The following is a 15,794-nucleotide window of genomic DNA, read 5'->3' on the forward strand; positions in this document are numbered from 1 at the left end:
ACATCTTCTTTATCCATTCCTCAGCCGATGGACATCTAGGCATCTGGGCTCTTTCCACAGTTTAGCTATTGTGGACATTGCTGCTATACACATTGGGGTGCAGGTGCCTCTTCAGATCACTGCATTGGTATCTTTGGGGTAGATATTATCCACCATCCTGGGGAAGCAGCCTGTTCGGGAAGAAAGGATTGAGGGCACTGACTGCTAAAGCTCTCAGCCACCTGCTTGGCCCCTTTGCATGCACTGCACACCTGCCTCAAGGAGGGTCAGATCCAAGGGAGGAGGAGGAGGGGGAGTGAATAGAACTCAGTGTGGCCTCAGGAGGGAGATCTAGACACAGCCCTATGGATGTGGGTGTGAGATGTGGCTCAGTGTTCAAGAAGGGGCAGGTGCCAGGAGAGGCACACAAGGGAAGGGGATAAATTGGGCTGTTCAGAAGGCAGAGGCGGGGAGGGGGTCTGGCCACAAGACACTCTGGGGAGGTTGAACAGGGAAATTCAACGAGCAATAGTTGGCTGAAACTGGCCCAAGGTGGCCTGCAAACTGCACCACACCAACAGTCTAGGCCTCAATCCCCAGGGGGGCCTGGGGCCTGGAGAAGCTCATTAGGGTTTAGAGAAGCAGAAGATAAAAAAACCCCAAGATGTTCGATACTTGCCATAATACCACTAGCTTGTTTGTTCATCCATTCACTCAGTAAATATTTATTGAGCCTTTTTATGTGCTAAGTCCTGGAATATAATGATAAATAAGAGAGACATGGTTCTTGCTCTTATGAAGGCTTCAGTTTAGTGAGGGAGGCAGACATTAAGTTAATTTCAAGGTGAATGTCCAGGCAGACAGGTGGGAATAGAGGGCTGGGGGTCTGGGTGTGGACAGGCTCATTGAGTGACCAGCACTGCGAACCAGAAGGCAGAGGGAGCAGGTGCTTACAAAGAAGTAAACTGTGTGGAATGGGTTGTTGGCATATTCCTGGGGAGAGATGATGGTCCTAGGGTGGGGAGTATAGCTTCTAGAAGAGTCTAGCAGGTACATCTAGCTAACCTGGTGTTGGATTGGACATGTCAGGGATGGAGAGGGGGGGAGTCATGGGTGACCCTTAGGTTTATGGCTTTGGGTTGGGTGAGTTTGGGGTAGAAGTGGGGAGCTCCCCACTACACGGTCTCAGCAGCTCCCAGCCACACGGTCACATGACCTCTGATTCAGGATGAAAGTGTTTCCTCACTACAAAGCCACGAGGAAGGGGCTAACAGTCTTTCTGTTCCCCTTGAGGATTAATTCATCCTCAATGTTTCCCTCTCAGCAGTGAGTTGAAATAACCAAAATTAGGAATTGGAATTTGGAAGGGAAGACTTAGGAGCACTTCCTTAAAAGGAAGGTGGGCAAAGTTGATGGGAAGCAGGGTCCCAGGAGTGACAAGGAGTGGGACAGTGCAAGGAATTTTAACAATCTTATGGGAAAATCCATTCTTTCCATGATCTTACCTGGCAATGGATATTCTATGCGCTTTGTTTCTTCGTCTGTCAAAGGAGGCAGTCATCTCACAGGATTGTGGAGAGAAATAAATTAGACAAGGCATAGTTATAAAGCACTGTCCTAAAGTACAGCAGGAACTTGATAAACATTAGCTTCCATCCTTTGCCCTTGGCCTCAGCTGGCCCCTGTGGAATGGAGGGTATTATGGACTTCCTGGCTTACCCTGAGGATTGAGTAAAGCCCTTGACAACCTGCACGGTATTACGCAAACAGGTATAATTACCAAAGAGATGATGGTGATTTATGATAACAATTATAATGAAATGTGACCTGCGGGGTCAGTAGACTTGTAAACAGCAGAGATAGCCAGGAGCCCCTGTAGCTACTGTCTTCCCTGAGCAACAAACACAGGAGGGAACAACATAGCTGGCTAGGAAGAGCTTGGGATGTGGTCAGAGGGACTTGGAATGGAATCTTGATTCTGCCACTACAAGCTTTAGGACCTTATGAAACTATGTCACCTCTCTGAGTCTTATCCCTTCATGTGAACAATATGGTTAATGCTGTCTAGCTCAGAGGGTTGTCACCAGCAAGCAAGCTAACACGTAGAGCTCCTGGCACACACCAGCTGAAAGACCACAGTGGCAGCTGCAGGTAAAGGGGTAGGGAACCTGCCCCTGCAGTGCCTCAGATTCCTCAGCTGTGAAATGTGGGTGATAATTGTATCTGCATCCTAGGGTTTGATGATTAAATCATACAGTGTGAGGAAAGTACACAGAACAATACCTAACCTCATCAATGTTAATTATTACCAAAATAGGCGTTCTACCCCTACTCCGCGCCTTCTCTGACTGTTACCTGTGGCACTTACCTGTGGGGAGGAGACTCCTTTAACATAGGAAGGGCCAGGATTCCAGAGTTTTGGGCTGTCTCATGTCCCTATAGGGAGCAGCCTGGAAGGTGTTCGGGAGGTATGGCTGGACTTTTTTGGTAACCTTGGCAGAGCATATGATTCTTTTATAATTCTAAGGCCTATCATTCTACTGGAGGTGGTAGGGATAGCTCCTGAATTAGTCAGGGTTCCACAAAGCCAATAGGAGATGATAGATGATAGATAGATAGATGATAGATAGATAGATAGATAGATAGATAGATAGATAGATAGATAATAGATAGATAGATACACATATACACACACAGAGACATACAGATAGATACAGATACACAGAGATGATAGATGATAGATAGATATAGATATAGATATAGATATAGATATAGATATAGATATATAGATAAATGACAGAGATTTTAAAGAACTGGCTCATGTGATTTTGGAGGTTTTATAAGTCCAAAATCTGCAGGGTAGGCCAGCAGGCTGAAGACCCCAGGAAGAGTTGCAGTTTTAGTCCAAAGGCAATCTGCTGTCAGAGTTCCTTCTTGCTCAGGAGAAGCCAGTCTTGGTGTTAGTCAGGTCGTCCTTCAGCTGATTGGATGAGGCCCACCCACATTATGGAGGGCAACCTGCTTGACTCAAAGCCCACTGATTTAAATATTAATCTCATCCAAAAAACACCTTCACAGAAAACATCCAAAATAATGTTTGACTAAATATCTGGCCACCATAGCCCAGCCAAGTTGACAGACACATAATATTAACCATTATAAGTATATTCTTCTACTTTTCTTCTTTATTAAATATTCTGGATTCAAACCAAGGCTTTGAAAAAAATGGAAACATCCTTAACTTCCCACGGGCCTGAAACAGACCCTAGGACCCCATAATGCTCACTTCCCTCCCTTGAGATGACTTAGTATCAGCCTAGAAATCAGTGATTCCAACTGGAGATGGAGAAGGAGACCCAGAGAAGGGGAATAATTTACCAGGTCACCCAACAAAGCCAAACCTGCAGCCTGGGGCTCCCAGGCAGCTCCAGGTTCTCAGAGTGGGTGGTGACTTCACTCTGTTACCCCTGTAAAGGCTGAGGAGAGGCTCTTTGATGTATACAGAGGCCTCTGTCTGCTCACTACCGTATCTCTGCAAGATCAGCTATTTCTAAAGGGAATTGTCCAGCCTTTTATTTATAGCACATTTCTTTTTTCCCCCAAATTCACTGTCTTCTGCTGAACTGAAATGGATTGAGAGGATCAATGACATTAATTTGCACTGAGGAGAAGTTAGTGATTTCCCCCCCTTTGGATATGACAAGGCTTCCTGAAGCTTGTAATCAGATAAGCTATTTTATCTTTTCTGCTGAAGGTTCCTCAGAAGAATCACAGACTCTTAGAGCAGTAAGGAGCTTCTAGAAGAATTTTATCCAGTTCTTTCATTTTGCAGATGAAGAAACAAAGGAGCCAGGGTAGGGAAGTTATGTGCCCCAGATGGTAGGAAACACAGCTAATCAGCTGCCCTAGCAGTGTTCTCTTCTTTTATCTGGACCTTGGTCCTGGGAAGGAGGAGCCTGGGGCTGGCTCAGGCAGAGAAGAGGTGGAAAGGAAGGCTCCATTGGAAGCCACTTCTATAGTACAGGTGAGATGTGATGGGGCCCGGGTGCAGATGCAAGGTGGATGTGGAAAATGAACTCTAAACATTGTATACAAAAACAATTCCAAGAGAGAACTGATGCGGCATAGTGACTGTTTAGATATGTTAGGGGAAGGACAGACTTCAGAGTTCCTGACTTGATTACTGGGTTAAATAGGCATTCATCCTGGGTGAATAACCATGACCAGGAATGGGTTGGAAGTAGGAGATTTAGAGGGATAGGCCATAAGCTTTGTATATATCAAGGGAGGTATTAATGGAATGCCCAGAAGAGACAGTTTGGTAGGCAGTGGGATGTGTGGACCTGAAGCTCAGAGCACAGGACTGAACATGAGATGCGGGATTCCACTAGTGTGTTCTGGAAGCTGAATTCGTGGGAGGGAGGATCTGGCGGAAAGAGCTCCAGGCCAGGCAAAAGCAGAGCCAGAGCATCTCCTGGGTGTGTGTTTGTTCCATGAAGTCATATTCCCAAAGGAAGATGATAAAGAATTTCAGAAACCTCCCCAGGGTTTCTGTCCCACATTTGCATAGTCTACACCTCCTTTGACCAACATCTCATATGTCTGTTGATATGATACTGCTTCTCCCTGCCCTAAGAAGCCAATGCCCAAATTTTCAGGAGGAGCAAGACTCTTCGCTGCTTTCTGTCTTGATAAAGAGTTTCCTTGGAGTTGGGGGAAGAGGACATATATGTGACTGGCACCTCAGTCTCTCCACCACTCATGGTGCTCTAGGCTGAATAGAGCATCTGCTGAGTTCTCTGACTCCTCCCAACGCAGGCAGGCCCAAAGCCACACAGAAGAGACAGAGTTAGCCACTGAGAGGTTAAGTGGCTTTCTCCGGTGCCCTAAGTGCAGCATTAAGAACCAATGTCAGTAATTTGTCATCTTGAGTTCTCTCCAGCTGCTTGGTAATTCATGTTAAATCCCAAATGAATATGTGTGCTGCTTCCTGGCAGGTTTCAAAAAATAGAGGTCAAGAGCAAATGAAAGCATTTCTGGGATTTCTTAGATCAGGTGGCTTAACCTTTTTTTAAAAAATATTTTTAAATAACTCACTGTAGAGTTAGCAGAAATTCCATTCAGAAGGACTGTGGCATAGCAGCATGAGTTGACAACTCTTCTTCTAAATTATGCATTATTTATTCAGTGCCAACTACAAACCCAACAGGTGACAAGCTAAATTAAACTTCCTGGCATACACATGCAGAGTTCAGAAACAGTGGAGTGACAGCAGCCTAGTCTTGAGGTGACCCCTCTGAAGAGGACTAAGAATGTTGGTGGTGAGGACTTTTCCTTGCTATAAATGGGGAAGGGAAACTAGGAACACCCCTGTGTGCCCAGCACTGTGCTAGGAGCTGTCCATATGCAATGACATTTGTTCTCCACCACAATCTGTGAGGTGTGTATCCTTACCTTATTTTACAGGTAAGCAAGTGGGAGCTTTCAGGGTGATAGTAACTCACCAAAAGCCTCAAACCCAAGTCTCCAATTCAAAATCCAGAGCTCTTTTCAGTAATGTGTTAGAAGAAGCTGGCAGCTGTTGTGGTAGCTAGCCTCCAAGATGGTCCCAATTCACTTATCTCAGTGTTGGCGCCTTTGTGTGGGTGTCTCCATGCTGAATCCAGGCTGGCCCTGCGTAACCAAATGAATGTGGAAGGAGTGATGCTGTGTGACTTCTGAAGCTAGGTCATAAGAAGTCTTTTTAGCCTCTTGATCTTTTAGAATGTTTGTTCTGGAAACAGTGAAGGGGTTCAGAGCAAGACCCCTCCCCCCCAGATGTGCCACTTTGGCATGTGGACTATTTTGAGCTGAAGGCAGTTGACACCCTGCGAGCTTGAGAGATTTTGCCCCTCCCTTAACTACCTAGAAGAATCTAAACTGGGAGGTCTTTCCCAGAATAAGAATTATTACCAGAGATAAATTTTATCTAAATGACTCACCTATATGGCAAGGCAAACATCTAATTACCAAACATCTGCTCTTCTTATTGCCCTGTGAATGTCCCTCCTCCCCTTCGCAGTCCCAGGCCCCTATCCTATGCTTTATCTCAGGATGGCATATCTACCTCATTTTACCTTTCTGTCTTTGAACCTCTCATGTATGTGGAGTTCCTGTATGTATGAAATTAAATTTTATTTTTTCCTTTGATCTATCTCATGCTGATTTAATTCTTAGACAGGCAGGAAGAATATTTGAAGGACAGAGGAAAAGTTTTCCTCCCCAACAGTAGCCAGATACCCTGTAAGAAGTCTGACTTCTCCAAGACCACCATGCTGGGAGAAAGCCCAAGCTAGCCAGGTAAAGAGGCTAATGGAGAGAGAGAGAGCTCAGCCAGCCCCCAGGTGTCCAAACCATCCCAGCTGAAGGCACAAAATAAGTGAGTAAATAAGCCATTTTGAATGTTCCCACTCAGTCATACCTTCAGATGACTCCAGCCCCTCAGCTGTCAGCTGACTGCCACCACATGAGGAAGCCCAGGTAAGAACTACCCAGCCGAGCTCGGTCAACCCCCAGAATCATGGGAAAGAATAATACATTTTTGTTTTCAATGAGCAAGTTTTAGAGTTGTTTGTTGCACAGTGATAACCAAAACAAGCGGGTTTCAGGGCTATTTTATGTGTAATAGTCATTACAACCATTTGTATTAACCACTTACTATATGGCAGACACTGTACTATGATGTTTTATTCCATTTGATTTTCGTAAGAACCCTATGAGACAGCGTTTATTATGACTCACTATATCTGCTTTACAGAAGAGAAAGGTTCAGAGATGTTAAGTTATAAGCCCAAGGTCACAAAGCTAGTAAGTGGGAAAACCAGGATTCAAACTCCAACAACCCAACTCTAGACCTCACGCTATTATGCATTGCTCCGCTCTGTTACTCGATGCAGGTGAGTCAGGGAACTCAGATCTGGGGGATTCGCCTTAAAACGTCTTCCTTTGCCTAGAGCTTGTTCTGGAAGTTTTAGAGCAGTCATCTGGGTTTGTGCTGAGTCTTCTGGGGACATGCAGCCAGGACTCTGTGAATTCATTCACACGGAGAAACAAATGGCTCTGACCTTTTATTTTTAAAATGTTTTTCAAGGGAAGTCAGTGCTGCCAGCGGGCTCTAGATTGATGGCATTGGACGCGGGAAAGTAGAGCCTCCACCCTGTGGCGCGTCACTTGGTACCCTGGGTCAGATCAGCCGGAGACGCAGCAGGGCTTGGAAATGTCACATCGATTGCCTCTTCAGAACACAGTCTCCCTCCCTTTCCTCCCCACCTTCTTGCTTTTCTTGTCTGTCGGACATGGGGGGCTGCATTCAATGTCCAGTCCTCAGAACGAGAGATAGAGAAAGGAGGAGTCCATTCACATAAAATTAGAGGGCAGAAATGAGGACAGGAAATAAAGGGTGGGGGAGAGGACCAGGTCTCTGAGTGCAGACATATAAGCCGACACTACTGGATCCTCCAGGCTGGGCTGGGTGTGGGCAGCAGGTCAGAGACACACAATCCCATGCACCCCTGTGACGTGGCCTCCTGTGGGTAGCTGGGCACGAGGGACCGTGGCTCTGATGTCTGCGGTAGCTCTTGTTCTGGGCCTCAATATTGCAAAGTGCTTACCTCTAGCATGTGCCTCTGTTTCTCTCCTCTCTTTCCTCCAGCCAGGCCTCTCCATGTTGCACCCTCCTTATTACAACCCTGTCCTCAGAGCACATCTGGAAGCAGGCCCTAAGTGAGCTGCAGGAAGATATGTTAGCCTGGTGGGAACGGCCTCCACATTCCAGGCTCCCAAGAACTTCCCGTCTGTCCCCCTGCCTCTCCATCCCCATCTGGGTTCTGTCCCGCTCACCTGAAATCCTCTATCTGCGCAGCTTTCATCCCAGTTGGCGAAGTCTCATTACGTTTCCCAAACATCAGTCCTTTAAGCCCACGTTTACCATTTATCCCTATATCCATATACCATACGCACTATTAGTTATTCCCTAGCTTTCTTTAAAGTGACTTTTCCTTCATACATAAATTATTTTGAAAGTGAAAACTTAGGATAAAAAAAAAAACACAGAATCACTTGCCCTAAATAGTAGATACCAGAACAAATGAATGCAGTAAAAAACGAAAGTGTCATTAAATTTTAGTTAAATATTATTGTCTGCCAAGCTAGGAGCTTGAGACTTGTCCTGTATTTCCTAGAAGGAATGTTATTCTCTGTTACAAATGCACCAATGGAGACTCTCTTATTCATGTGAACTAAAAAACCCCAAAGGGAATGAAAAAGGGCAAAATCTTCTTACAATGCAATTTAATGCTGTTCGGTGTTGTGTTTGTATCCACCCAAAATCGTGTCTCCTCCCACCCATGGCCCATATTTCACGCTGGGATGGTCACTGTGCCAACCAATTCTGATGTGTCTTTAAAGAGCAGCTCAAAGGCTTCGCCGTCTCCCAAAGTCTTTCCTTACCACTCCTGCTTCTATCTTTCCCTTCTTTCTTTAAATATTTATAGTAACAGATACCGTTTTACAGCAAGCAGGTACCATTTATTATGACGCTTACTTTAATCTTTTCTTCTGGGGCTCTGTGTCCTCTCTTTCCAGGGTCCCACACTCCTAGAAGGCAGTAACTGTAAACTCTTTCTCTGGTGTGCAGTTGTGAAGGGAGAGGAGTGGGCATCTCACAGAGTAGCTTTCACGCTGCTGAGCACAAAGGGGACGCTAGATTTACCCTGATGAATTAAATGTAATTCCTTGTTCTGCTATTTATAATTGTGTTGCTCTTAAGTTGATTTCATACCATCCTATCATATAACATGTATAAAAATAACAAAATAATGTCCCAGATCAGCATGTTTATTTCATGCAATGTGCAATACAACGCAATTCGGGCGTAACAAAAAGAATTGGCAAAATCACCTCCATTTTGTATAAAGACTGTGTTGTCCAGAGTTAGAGTCACATACGTTAGAGAGGGAAGCATTTGAGATTTATAACTGACTAAATTCATCTCTTACGCTCTTACTTATCCATTCAACAAAACTTGACGGATCACCTACCACATAAAATACACTAGTAAACTCTAGAAGAATAAAGATGAAGAATAAGTTGTTTCTGATTTGGAGAAGCTCATAATTCAGAAAGAGAGACGGTGTGGAAACCAATCATTACAGCTCAATGCGAATGTAATAATGCAGGTATGCACATAGTGCTGTGGGAGCCAGGCAGAGATTTGGTTCTGACTAGGAGCGCTGGAAAAGGTTACACAAAAGAGATGACCTTTGAATTAAGCTTTGAAAATAGCCAGACTTGTCAGAGAAAGGGCATCTCGGGCTAAGGAATGAGTAGGAGCAAAAGCTTGGAGGCTTGCCTCAGTTTTAGAAGTGGTCAGTGGCTAGAGGGGGCTATAGTATAGAATATCTGGAGAAATGGAAGGAGATAGAACTGGAATGAGAAGAAGGGGCCAAACTGGGAAGGACTTTATGTGTCTGGCCATGGGGAATCGTTGAAGGTCTTTAAATAGGAGTGTGTGATAGAGATGGTTAGTTGTCTACTGTGATTACTTATTATCTCCTTCCTCCCTTTTTACAGAATCCTGCTGTTTAGCTGGGACTATGAATTTCCAAAACCAAAGGTTGTACATCTCGGCTTCCCATGCAATTAGAGGCAGCCTTGTGAATAAGTTTTGACCAAGATATATAAGCAAAACACTGTGCGGAACTTACAGGCAGACTGTTTAAAGGGAGATGAGTTAGCTAGATGAGCCCTGATTTTCCCTTCTGCATTTCCTCTTCTTTTGGTTTATGACTTGGACATGATAGCTGGAGTTCCAGCAACCCTTTTGGACTACAAAGTCACCTTGGTAATGAAAGTCAGAACCGAAAATGACAGCATAGAAGAAGCTACTAACTCTGTGGGTCATCTTTTCTTTTATGGAAATTAAGCTTTTGTGTTATTTAAATAAATGTCATTTGGAGAGCTTTATAATATCCAGCCAAACCTTATCTTAATAAATATAGGGAGTCATGGTCTCTCTGATTTAAAGACCATGTCTGGCAACTCCAATATCTGGATATGCTTTGAATATGCTTTACGTCTATTTTTTTCCTCTTGGTTTTCAGTCATTTGATCCTGCCTCCTGGTATCCTTGGCAATTTTCCTGAGTTGCACTAACCACATTTTATGTGTTCAATAGCCAAATATGGCTAGCAGCTACTGCACCGGCCACTGTGTATTATAGAATATTTCCATCATTGCGAAAAATAGACATTGTGGATATAGAGATTATTTGATGCTCTGGAGGATATTATTTTCCTCCAGAGGAAACTTTCATTTCTGATCAGCAATTAGGCTAGGGACTCCTTTCATTTGATAGATCCTCCACTCCAACTTTGGTCTTCCTGGCCCCATGAGATTGTTGAATGCTCCACTCAGCTTCTTAAACTCCAAACTGCTACTTACAAATGGGCAAATGCCTCAAGAAAGGCTGTGTGCCAGGTTTACCCCTTTGTACTTCCCTTCTTTGCAGAATCTTGGCCCTTCACATTTTTGTCCTTGGTAGCTCTCCAATGATTTCAAATGGACTAAAAAACAAAATAAAACAAAACAAAACCCAGTATGTTTTCTCTATTTTCCAGTTAATTCTGACAGAAAGGTTGGCCTGGTACAGGCTAGTCTGCCATAGCTGGAAGCAGAAGTCACAACTCTGTTTTAGACACCTGGATCCAGGTGCAGTGCAGAGAAAGTCTGATAGGATACTGTAAACAAGAGGCAATGAAGGTTTGAACTAAGGACAAGCAGAGAGGGAGGGGACAAATTTGAGAAATCTGGACAATTTTGAAAAGTAGAGTTAGCTGGAATCTGTCTTGGATTCGATGTGGGGTATGAGGGAGGGAGAGGAAAAAGAAGAATTCAAGAATGACTTCAGGTCATGGTCCTTGGATGTCTTAAGCAACAGGTTGGATGCATCCTTCTAAGGTGACTTAAAGGAGTCGGGCCGGGGGCAGGGGAAAAATTCTTTCTGGTGGCTTTGAAGGTGGCCACATCAAGTGTGCTGCATACAATGCCCTATGCCAGTGATGCTGGAGGTACCCCTGTTATGTCTGGTGGTAGCAATACCGTCCCCAAGCTACTTCAGTGGCATGGTTTTAGTGTGATTCTGACTGCTTTTCTTCCCCCTCCACCCCTGCCTTCCCCTTTCTCCTCCTCTTCTCCCTTTTCCCTGCTCCTCCTCTCCCTCTCCTCCTCTTCTTCTTCCTCTTCTCTTCCTCCTTTTCTTTCTCCCTCTCTTCTTCTTCCTCCTTCCCTTCCTCCTTCTGCCTTCCTTCCTCTTCCTCCTTCTCTTTCTTCTTCCTCCCTACTCCTTTAGTTCTTGCTTCTCCAGGCTTCAAGGCAATTCAGATACACTTCGAATGAAATCATTTTCTGTTTCTGGAGTCCATTTCTGTTGCTTGCAACCCAGAATTCTGATGGATAAAGAATTGTACTCTCATAATATCCAATTTGTATTTTACAGGGGGTTTTCTTCGCATGGATTGAATTTCTTAATATAGCTTACAAGCACACTTGTTTTTCATATATTCTCAGAAATGATAAGAAAAGGCTAGAGTGTAGAGATGAAGGATGAAGCAGAATGGCTATTTCAAGCACTAGTAGGTAGTATAATAAATATCTATTGCTTAGTTAAAGTCATGAGAATAGCTGATATTTCCCAGACATTGGGTAACCTGAGAAAGAAATAGAGTTTGTGAGTTTTTATTTAGTCTATCCCCTTCATCAATCAAGGTGAGATGTTCCCTTCTGGGGATGCTGAGCTAATTCCAGGGACTCAGGATATATGACTTCCTCTTAGCATGCTGCTGTGCTGGTCAAGCAGAGGCCAGCCCAGAATTTACCCTTCAGCCTGGCCTGAGTGAAACTTTCTCCTCCTGAGCATTACTGGTCTGACCTGAGTGCCAGCACTCTGCTCCCTGTAGAGCCTAAAGGCTGCTTGGAGAACAGATCATTCAGTCTCCCTGGAGGCAGCTGTCCTAAGCTGGAAGCCCACGGGTCAGAGGCCAGAGTTAGGGGGGTTTGTGTCAGTCTCAGGCCATCGATTGTGTTGCTACCAGCTAGAAATGCCTGGAGGCCCTTACCTGGGCTTGGGTTACCCTTTTGGAACTAATATTGTGGCTGGACTGGCCCTTGTTATTTTATGCCCTTGTTATTATTATGATTGCAAGACACCCTCAACAATAACCATCAGGAAAGTTCACAAGAGACAAGGTTTATTATTACACATTCTGGAGGGTACACAGCATGCCTGGGGCCACACAGTGAGGGCAAGAGTAGATAGAGGGAATGCGGGCCTGGGGTTCTGCTTTCATTAGGGTTGAGGGTGGAGACCTAGGGGGGAGGGAACCCAAAAACATAAAAGCAGGATTTAGATCACAGGAAGAAAAAGAAAATGTGGCCAAATGGTCAGTTATCTAAATCAACGAAAGAACTTTAAGCAAAGAAACTGTGTGGGGGTAGGGAGGTGGCACTCGCTCTTTATTTAATTGTATGGCTGGCAATGTGCTTATTGGAGATAGTTCTCTCTGAGGTAGGTACCTCAGCACTCAAAGCTTAAGTCAGGCACTTGCATTACAAAAAGGAAATCCAACTGTCGGTCCTTTTATGACATAGGGCATCCCTACAACAGTGTGGCCTGGAAGCCAGCAGACCACAGGGGCGACATGGAGATTGCCTGACACCTGGGCTTCTGCTGTTCAGAGATCAGCAGAAGTCAGATCTTGGAGGGTCCTGCTGGCCAAGTTCAGGCATTTGGGCTTTATTCTGGGGGCGCTGAAGAGTCAGTAGGTTAAGTCATGTGAATTGCACCTTGGAAAACTGACTCCAAATGCAAACAGATGGGAGGGGAGCTGCTGGCTAGGAATCCATATGAGAGGTGATGCAGATTTGCACAGGATAGTATGGTAGAGATGGTGGGGGGCTGGGGGGGGAAGACCTGAGTGACATTTAAGAGGCAGAAATGATAGAATGTGGGCAAGATCAAGGGTGACCGCTAGATGTTCTTCCCAAAGGCAAGTCCACAGAAAGAACCACAGGATGTGGTGGAAAGATGATGAGCTTTGTTTGGATATGGTGGTTTGAAGTATCTGTGGGACATTCAAGGCAGCAGTACAGACTATGAGTCTAGGATCAAGGGCAAGTTCTAGGGGAAAATTTCGATTTTGGAGTCTTTGGTCAGAATTGGGTTCTCTGAACCACCCAGATTCCAGACCTCCTGGTGATGACCTGGGTGTCTGCCTATGAGTTGCCCCGGATCTCCTGAGGCTGGACTCCCATTCACACTTCTGCTAGGACCCCTCCTCCAAGATGACCCACTCTGTCCAGTGGGCTGACCATATCTGTAGGCCTCAGTCCTCACAATCCGTCCCATCCTGCCTCTTAGGAGCTGGAGTTCTGACAGGGGCAGTTCCAGCCATCTCAGTCCTCTAGCTGGAAGAGGCCAACAGCTCACAGTTTAATGGGGCCTCCAGCTTCTCAGAGTTGACTATGTGGCAGAACCACATGTACCCAAGAAGGCCATAAGAGCATATGCAATAGAGGAACAATTGTCAAGGGAAATCTGTGCATGCTGGAAGATTCTTGGGGAAAGTAGCACCTACTCAGTCTGCACCACATGGGTCATGGCCCAGCACTTGGCTCCCACCAATGCCTAATTCATTATTTACCCTTCTCTTCCCTTGCCAGCACCCAGAGCCTCCAAGTCAACCTTTGGTGCACTCCTGATCATGCTTTATCATGCAACCTTTTCTCCCTGGGATGGGCTTCCCCCATATCTCCTTCCCAATGAACTACGACACATTCTTTGGCTGGTTTCATTGTCACCTCCTCTTGGAAGTCTTCCCTAATCCAGGATCAGTCCCCATGCCCTGGGCTTCCATGACACTCTGGGCAGCCTCAAATCTGGCACCACCTAGAACATCACTCGGAATGATGTGTTCGCAGGCCTGTCTCATATGTCAGACTATAAATTCTTTCAAGGCCCTTTTCATCTTACTATGTTTGGTACCTAATCCAGGACCTAGCACATAGGAACTTGAAAACTCTTTGTTACTGAGATATTCTCTCACCACTTTAACTCAACCTAGTACTGGAAGTCCTAGCCAGACCCATTAGGCAAGAAAAAGAGATAAAAGGCATCCAAATGGGAAAGAAAGAAGTAAAACGATCACTATCTGCATATGACATGATATTATATATACAAAACCCTTAAAACTCCATAAAAAAACATTAGAACTAAAAAATTAAGTTGAAGGATACAAAAATCCATACACAAAAATCTGTTGCATTTCTATCCACTAATAATAAACTACCAAAAGAGAAATTAAGAAAATAATCCCAGTTATAATTGCATCAAAAAGAATAAAAAATACTAGAAATAAACCTAATCAAGGAGGTAAAAGACCTGTATATTGAAAACTGAAAGACATTAATGAAAGACATTGAAGAAGACACAGGTGAACAGAAATATATTCTGTGTTCATAGATGGGAAGAATTAATATTGTTAAAATGTCCATACTGCCCAAAGCAATCTATATATTCGATGCAATCTCTATCAAAATTCCAATTGTATTTTTCACAGAAATTGAACAAACAATCCTAAAATTTGTATGGAACCGCCAAAAAAAAAAAAATAGCCAAAGCAATCTTGAGAAAGAAAAAGCTGGAAGCATCACACTCCTTGTTTTCAAACCCTGTTAAAAAGATACAGTAATCGAAACAGTATGGTATTGGCATAAAAACAGACACATAGACCAAGGAAATGGAATAGAGAACCCAGAAATAAACTCATTCATATATGGTCAATTAATTTATTACAAAAGATCCAAGAATATACAATGGGGAAATGAAGTTCTCTTTAATAAATGGTGTTGGGAAAACTAGACAGCCATGTGCAAAAGAATGAAACTGGCCCACTATCTTTCACCATACACAAAAATTAACTCAAAAGGAATAAAGACTTGAATGTAAGACCTAAGACTGTAAAACTTCTAGAAGAAAACATAGGCAGTAAACTCCTTGAAATAGGTCTTGGCAATGGTTTTTTTTTAATCTGACACTAAAATCAAAAGCAACAAAAGCAAAAATAAAGAAGTAGGAGTCTATCAAACTAAAACTTTCTGCACAGAAACTATTTTTGTTAAGGAAACCTTAACAAAATGAACAGGCAACCTACTGAATCGGGGAAAATAGTTTTCAAATCATATATCTAATAAAGGGTTAATAACTTAATGGCATAGAAACAAACAATCTGATTAAAAATGGGCAGAAGATCTGAATAAACATTTTTCCAAAGAAGACATACAGATGGTCACCAGGTACATGAAAAGATGCTAACATCATTAATCATAGGGAAACTCAAATCAAAGCCACAAATCAAAACTATAAAACCACAACAGCCTCAGACGTGTTAGAATGTTTATCATCGAAAAGAAGAAATGAGAAGTGTTGGCGAGGATGTGAAACAAAGGGTCCTCCTTGTGCACTGTTGATGGGAATGTAAATTGGTACAACTGTGGAAAACAGTATGAAGATTTCTCAAAAAATTAAAAGTAGAACTACATATGACCCAGCAATTCCACTTCTGGGTATTTATCTGAAGAAAGCGGGAACACTAATTCCACATGATAAATGAGTCCCCATGCTCACTGCAACATTACTGACAGTAGCCAAGATGTGGAAGCAAGCTAAGTATCCATCAGTAGACGAATGGATAAAGATGTGGGATATTATTCGCCCATAAAAA

The sequence above is a fragment of the Ursus maritimus genome, unplaced genomic scaffold (assembly GCF_017311325.1).
Source record: "Ursus maritimus isolate PB19 unplaced genomic scaffold, ASM1731132v1 scaffold_4, whole genome shotgun sequence".
Taxonomy (NCBI): domain Eukaryota; kingdom Metazoa; phylum Chordata; class Mammalia; order Carnivora; family Ursidae; genus Ursus; species Ursus maritimus.